This window comes from Lampetra fluviatilis, chromosome 41 (genome assembly GCF_964198595.1).
Source record: "Lampetra fluviatilis chromosome 41, kcLamFluv1.1, whole genome shotgun sequence".
NCBI lineage: Eukaryota > Metazoa > Chordata > Hyperoartia > Petromyzontiformes > Petromyzontidae > Lampetra > Lampetra fluviatilis.
This window is the reverse complement of record NC_136315.1, coordinates 3,063,661-3,071,228: the sequence shown is the minus strand read 5'-3', so window position 1 is coordinate 3,071,228 and position 7,568 is coordinate 3,063,661. Positions and strand designations below refer to the sequence as shown.

Sequence of the window (7,568 nt, the reverse complement as noted above, 5' to 3'; positions counted from 1 at the left end):
GCATTGCTGCTGCATTGGCACTCGTGCACCGCCCATGCTCCTGGTGCTGCTGATACACTTGGGGGGCTACGCCCATCCCCAAACCTTTACGAACAGTTCACCTTTAGAGGCTGACTCCTTTGCCTGATGGCGGCCGCTTGTGTTGCGATCGAAACGTCGCGATTCGTTTTTATTTAATTTCTAACCACGTGACCTTACCGAAAGAACCAAAGAGTATGGATAACAGCGATGATGACGTTACCGCTGCAGAAAGCGATACTGCCGAAGATGACGACGATGATGACGATGATGGCGTGCAAGTCGAAATTGGACCAATGCGGGCCCCCCAATGTTCTGTACCCCCCCCCCCCCCCACAGACGTGAATGAGTGCGCCCTGTGGAACCACGGCTGCACCCTGGGATGTGAGAACCTCCCCGGATCCTTCCAGTGCACGTGTCCAGCCGGGTTCTCACTGCTGCCCGACCAGAGGACGTGTCACGGTGAGTTAGATACATTCTAACTACACCATAACTACACCCTAACTACAGTCTAACTACAGTCTAACTACACCCTAACTACACCATAACTACACCCTAACTACAGTCTAACTACAGTCTAACTACACTCTAACTACACCTTAACTACACCCTAACTACATCCTAACTACATCCTAACTACACCCTAACTATACTCTAACTACACTCTAACTACACCCTAACCACACCCTAACTACACCCTAACTACACCCTAACTACACGCTAACTACACCCTGACTACACTCTAACTACACCCTAACTACACCCTAACTACACCCTAACTACACCCTACCTACAGTCTAACTACACCTTAACCACACCCTAACTACACTCTAACTACACCCTAACTACACCCTAGCTACACTCTAACTACACCCTAACTACACCCTAACTACACCCTACCTACAGTCTAACTACACCCTAACCACACCCTAACCACACCCTAACTACACCATAACTACACCCTAACTACACCATAACTACACCCTAACTACACCCTGACTACACTCTAACTACATCCTAACTTCACCCTAACTACACCCTGACTACACCCTGACTACACCATAACTACACCATAACTACACTCTAACTACACTCTGACTACACTCTAACTACACCCTAATTACACCCTAACTATACCCTGACTACACCCTGACTACACCATAACTACACCATAACTACACTCTAACTACACCCTAACTACACTCTAACTACACCCTAACTACACCCTAACTATACCCTGACTACACCCTGACTACACCATAACTACACCATAACTACACTCTAACTACACTCTGACTACACCCTGACTACACTCTAACTACACTCTAACTACACCCCAACTACACCCTAACTACACCCTAACTACACCATAACTACACGCTAACTACACGCTAAATATACCCTGACTACAGTCTAACCACACCCCAACTACACCCTAGCTACACTCTAACTACACCCTAACTACACCATAACTACCCCCTAGCTACACCCTAACTACACCCTAACCACACTCTAACCACACTCTAACTACACCCTAACGACACCCTAACTACACCCTAACTACACCATAACTACACCCTAACCACAGACTCACGAACCCATCAGACGCGGCTAGCCGAAGATCTTTGGCCGAAGTGGAAGAGGAGACCAAATAATCTCCAGAGCTCCCTCTAGTGGAAGCACTGCCGTCACCAATTGACTCAGCGACCCATAGACTTACACAGAGACTCATAGAATTACACAGAGACACACAGAGACTCACACAGAGACCCATAGACTCTCCCAGATACCCACAGACTCACACAGAGACTCACAGAGACTCACACAGAGACTCACAGAGACTCACACACAGACTCACAGACTCACACAGAGACTCACAGAGACTCACACAGAGACCCATAGACTCTCCCAGAGACCCATAGACTCTCCCAGAGACCCATAGACTCACACAGAGACTCACAGAGACGCACACAGAGACTCACAGAGACTCACACACAGACTCACAGACTCACACACTCACAGAGACTCACACAAAGACTCACACAGAGACTCACAGACCCACAGAGACTCACACAGAAACTCACAGAGACTCGCACAGTGTTGTAGCTAGCGAGGGTGCAGGCGGTGCAACTGCACCCTGAGCCCGTGCCATGCACGCTACTCAGCCACTGCTCGGATTGCCGCGTTGAACGTGGTGGTTGTTGTCATTGATGGTTGTTGTTGATGGTGGTTGTTGATGTTGATGGTTGTTGCTGTTGATCGTGGTGGTGGTTGTTGTTGTTGATGGTGGTTGGTGGTGGTTGTTGATGTTGATGGTTGTTGCCGTTGATGGTGGTGGTTTTTGTTGATGGTTGTTGATGTTGATGGTTGTTGTTGATCGTGGTGGTTGTTGTTGTTGATGGTGGTTGTGGTTGGTGGTGGTGGTTGTTGTTGTTGATGGTTGTTGTTGATGGCGGTTGTTGATGTTGATGGTTATTGCTGTTGATGGTGGTGGTTGTTGTTGTTTTTGATGATGGTTGTGGTTGTTGGTGGTTGATGGTTGTTGTTGTTGTTGTTGGCGGTGATGGTGCAGAGTCCACGCCGTGCGAAGGGACCCCCCCGGGATGTAGCCACGGCTGCGTGGAGACGAGTGGGGGGCCTCTGTGCGTGTGCCCCCCACGATCCGCTCTGCTCCCCGACGGCAAGACCTGCAGCGGTAAACCGCACGAGTTGGACTCGGGACCGGAACGAAAACCGCTAAAACCCAAAACCGTTTTTTTCCTACCGAACCGGTAACCGTATCCGCTGGAACGTTTGGAACGAATGCAATCGTTCACGTTTTGTCGTGAGCTTCAGCGCTCATCGGATTCCTCCGGTATGAAATGAATATTCCGAATCTATAATAGTTTTTTTTTTGGGGGGGGGGGGGGGCGGTGGTTAGATCACGTAAATATGTAAATGTGTCGTTAAACCCGCCACCACCCGACACAGCCAACTAGAAGGGGTTGTCCTGGAAACGGAACGTGGGCAATTCGTCACTAGCACAGCACACCACAACGAGGACTCAGATTGTAAATGTTGTGGCTTGGCTCTCCAACACCCCGGTGCTGCTGTACTAGTACACTACACTATACACTACACAATACACTACACTACTATACACTACTATACACTACACTATACATTACACAATACACTACACAATGCACTACACTACTATACACTACTATACACTACACTATACACTACACAATACACTAATATACACTGCACTATACACTACACTATACACTACACTACTATACACTACACAATACACTACACTATACACTACACAATACACTAAACTACTATACACTACACTACTATACACTACACTATACACTACACTATACACTACTACACTACTATACACTGCACACTAGTGCTGTACTAGTGACGAATTGGCCACGCTCTGTTTACGTGACAACCCTTACGAGTTCGTTGTGTCGGGTGGTGGCGGGTTTAATGACACATTTATATATTTACGTGATCTCACCCAAAACAAACCTCTATTGTGGATGTTAAACCTAATTTTCTGAATATTCTGACGTGCGGTTACCGTTTAAGGGAAAGAAAAAAAAAACACACTTTTAACACTCACCTATGATATTAAGTGTTGTGATGGTGTAATGTCGTGTGATGGTGTGTAACAGTTGTGATGTGGTGTGATTTTGATAATGTGTGGTGATAATGGTATGATGCTACGTGATGGAATAATGTTCTGTGATGTGGTATGATGGTATGATGTTGCAAGACGATGTTGAGTGATGGTATGATGATGATGTGATGCAGGGGCCAGGCCGTGAGCTCGTGGACCATGCTGGGTGGTGTGTGATGGTATGGTGATGTGTGATGGTATGATGCTATTGTGCTGTGATGATGTGTGATGATGATGATGCTATGATGATGATGTTGTTGTTGTTGTTGTGATGCTGTGGCCAGGCTGCGAGCTCGCGGATCTCGCTGTGTGGTGTGTGATGGTATGATGCTGTTGTGCTGTGATGATGATGCTATGATGATGATGTTGTGGTTGTGATGCTGTGGCCAGGCTGCGAGCTCGCGGATCGCGCTGTGTGGTGTGTGTGATGGTATAATGATGTATTATGGTATGGTGATGTTGTGTGATGATGATGCTATGATGATGATGATGTTGTTGTTGTGATGCTGCGGGCAGGCTGCGAGCTTGCGGATCTCGCTGTGTGGTGCGTGGAGGTATGGTGATAGTATGATGCTGTTGTGTGATGATGATGCTATGATGATGATGATGTTGTTGATGTTGTGATGCTGCGGGCAGGCTGCGAGCTCGCGGACCGTGCCGGGTGCCAACAGCTGTGCGAGTGGCGAGGGCTTCGAGGGCCGCGATGCTCGTGCCAGGCAGGGCTCTCCCTGCGTGCAGACACGGCCACGTGCACCCCCTCCACGGGTACCCACAACATCATCACCATCATCATCATTAACATCATCTTCATCACGATCTTCAACATCATCACCATCATTAACATCATTAACATCATCATCATCACCATCATCATTAACATCATCGTCATCACGATCTTCAACATCATCAACATCATCAACATCATCACCATCATCATTAACATCATCGTCATCTCTGTCAACATCATCATCATCTCGATTTAAAGCTTTCGTGACTGCAGGGATTCATCTTCTTGGTTCTTTCGGTAAAGTCACGTAGAAGGGAAATATTTTATTATTTCCCTATTTTATTATTTCCCTTCTACGTGACTTTACCGAAAGAACCAAGAAGACCATCATCATCATTAACATCATGGTCATCACGATCTTCAACATCATCACCATCATCATTAACATCATCGTCATCGCTATCATCATCATCATTAACATCATCGTCATCGCTATCAACAGCATCATTAACGTCGTCATCACGATCTTCAACATCATCAAAATCATCATCATTAACATCATAGTCATCGCTATCATCATCATCATCATTAACATCATCGTCATCACGATCAACATCATCATCATCAACATCATCATCATTAACATCATGGTCATCACGATGCTCAACATCATCCTTCACATAAAGTCCTGGTCATAAAAGCAAAGTTCGTGGGGAATAATACCCATTTTCTCTACTTTTGAGGCATAAGCAATTAAACAATAACACTTAGCTACCCAGGCACAAAAAATCGTGTTACGTAGTGTAATCAACATCATCACCATCATCAAGCCTCGCCACCATCGTCACCATCACCACGATACTTCACACGACGCATGTCCCGCACGACTTCCGCTCACCCCTGCCCCCTTCTCCGCGCGTTGCTCACCCCTAGGCGAGGAGGGGGAGGACGAGGGGGGGTCCCCTTTGGGGGGCCACGCAGACTTGTGCCCCGAGACCCACGCCGCCTTCTGTCAGAATGGGGGGGAGTGCCGCCACTACGTACAGGTGTCCACCTTCGCGTGCAGGTGACCACCCACTCGCCAGTCAACCTCCTCACCTGCTCACCTACCCACCTGTTCACCTCCCCACCTATCAACATCGTCCCCCACTCAGCTGTCCACCTGCTCATCTGTCCAGCCATTCATCCCCTCACCTGTACACTTCCTCACCTTGTTCACCTATCCACCCACTCACCTGCCCACCCACTCCCTTGTCCACCTCATCGCTTGCTCGCCTGCCCACGTGGTCTGTCTTCCCGTGCAAACACGTGCACCTATGTGTATGTGGGGAGCGGTGGCGCAGCGGTTAGCGTGCTGCACTACGAACACGGTGATTCAGCACCAGTGACGATCATCCGAACCGGGCCTGAGCTTCCCCTAGGTCGACTCAGCCTCAACCGCCTACCCGGTGTGATGTGCGAATAGCACCGCCACTGGGAGAGACAAAGACGGCCGGGGCTGGGCAGATGCGTGCTGTTGACCACCCACCCCGGCCTTCGTAACTCGCCAACGGCGCTTGCCCCGACACGCTCTGCGCGAAGCCTACACGGGGCCGTCCATAAATGACGTCACGCACCTGGGGGGGGGGAGGGGGGTCAGACATTTGTGACAATGTGTGACTAGGGGGGGAGGGGGTGGGTTGAAAAATGTGACGTCACATCAAAATGCGCAACTTTAAATAAACTTAATTAAATAGAATTGTTATAAGAAGACTAATTTTGATTACTTTTCATTATTAACGATTTGATTATTTAAATTTACCAAGGTCACCTTTTATTTAGTCCATGAAGGAGCATTTTGCTACTACAAAGTTTGAAGTGTTTTTTATAGTTATAATTACTTTTAATATCTTATAATTATAAGAGAATTTCAATAAAATATTCTGAACATTTGCAGTCTTAGTTAGACGTTGAATATTTTCAAGTGAATTTTATGGTAAATTTCAGCTTTCCAACGCCTCCTTTTAATAAATGTGTTTCTCCTACAACATCAGAGTGCAGCGCCACATTAAATACGCACTACAATGACAACTCTGGCACCTCCCAGTTCAACCAGTCTACACAACAAAAGGCTCATTCCTAGCAGCAGCCTCAGCCGCACCAACCTCACAATAATAATACAAAACTCCGATCCAGGTGCCTACCTTGGCTCCTCCCCCCTCAACCAGTATATATATATACACAAGGTCGGGTCTCTTGGGATTTCTCTTTACTTGATACAGCAATCGTGCTGTGACGGTTCCACCTGAAGACGGAAGCTTGTGTTGCCTCCGAAACGTCGTGATTTTTATTTTACTTTTATTAATTTTAATTTTATTCTCTACCTACGTGACTTTACCGAAAACACCTAAGAGTATGAATCCTTGCAGTCACGAAAGCTTCAAATCTAGAAACAATAGTTTAAGGCGATTTGAAGCATGTTTAATTTTCAAAATGTAAATATGGTTGGGGGGGGGGGCAGAGCTTTGTAACGTCATATTTGAGGGGGGGGGGGTCTGACTTTTTGTGACGCCGTGTGACAAAAGGGGGGGGGGGGTCAAAAATCGCCCAAACTCGCGTGACGTCATTTATGGACGGCCCCCTACACGGGGGTCTTTTGCCTTCGCGCAGCTGCGCGGAGGGATACACGGGGGAGCGCTGTGAGCTGTCCCAGGTGGAGTGGTGGGAGCGGCGGAGGCTGCAGGAGGAGCGGCGTCGGCGGCGGCGACGCGGCAGCGTCTCCCTCTCGGCCGTGTGCGCCTCGCTCCTTGCTGCTGATTGCCGCCGTCTCGGCCTGCGCGCTCTTCTGCTACAGGCGGGGACACGCGGGGACGGGGGGGGGGCACTGGGGGGGGGGGGGGGTGGGGGGGGGGGTGTGAGGTGCACACAGGGGGGTGGGGGGGCACACTGGGAGTGGGGGGGACGGGGGAGGTGAGGGGGACACGCGGGGGACGGGGGGGGGCACTGGTGGGGGGGGGGGGGTTGGGGGGGACGGGGTGTGAGGTGCACACTGGGAGTGGGGGGGACGGGGAGGTGAGGGGGACACGCGGGGGACGGGGGGGGCATTGGGGGTTGGGGGGGACGGGGTGTGAGGGGCACCACGTGGGGGTGGGGGGGCACACGGGG

General features: G+C 49.3%; 1 long non-coding RNA gene across 1 annotated transcript; it reads left to right on the top strand.

The window, feature by feature from the left end:
• The first annotated feature begins 453 nt into the window (after positions 1-453).
• Positions 454-4,437, top strand: LOC144946592 (uncharacterized). The gene is made up of 3 exons (XR_013639910.1): positions 454-480; positions 2,591-2,713; positions 4,334-4,437. It is a non-coding gene; the product is annotated as an uncharacterized LOC144946592 (long non-coding RNA).
• Positions 4,438-7,568: the final 3,131 nt, after the last annotated feature.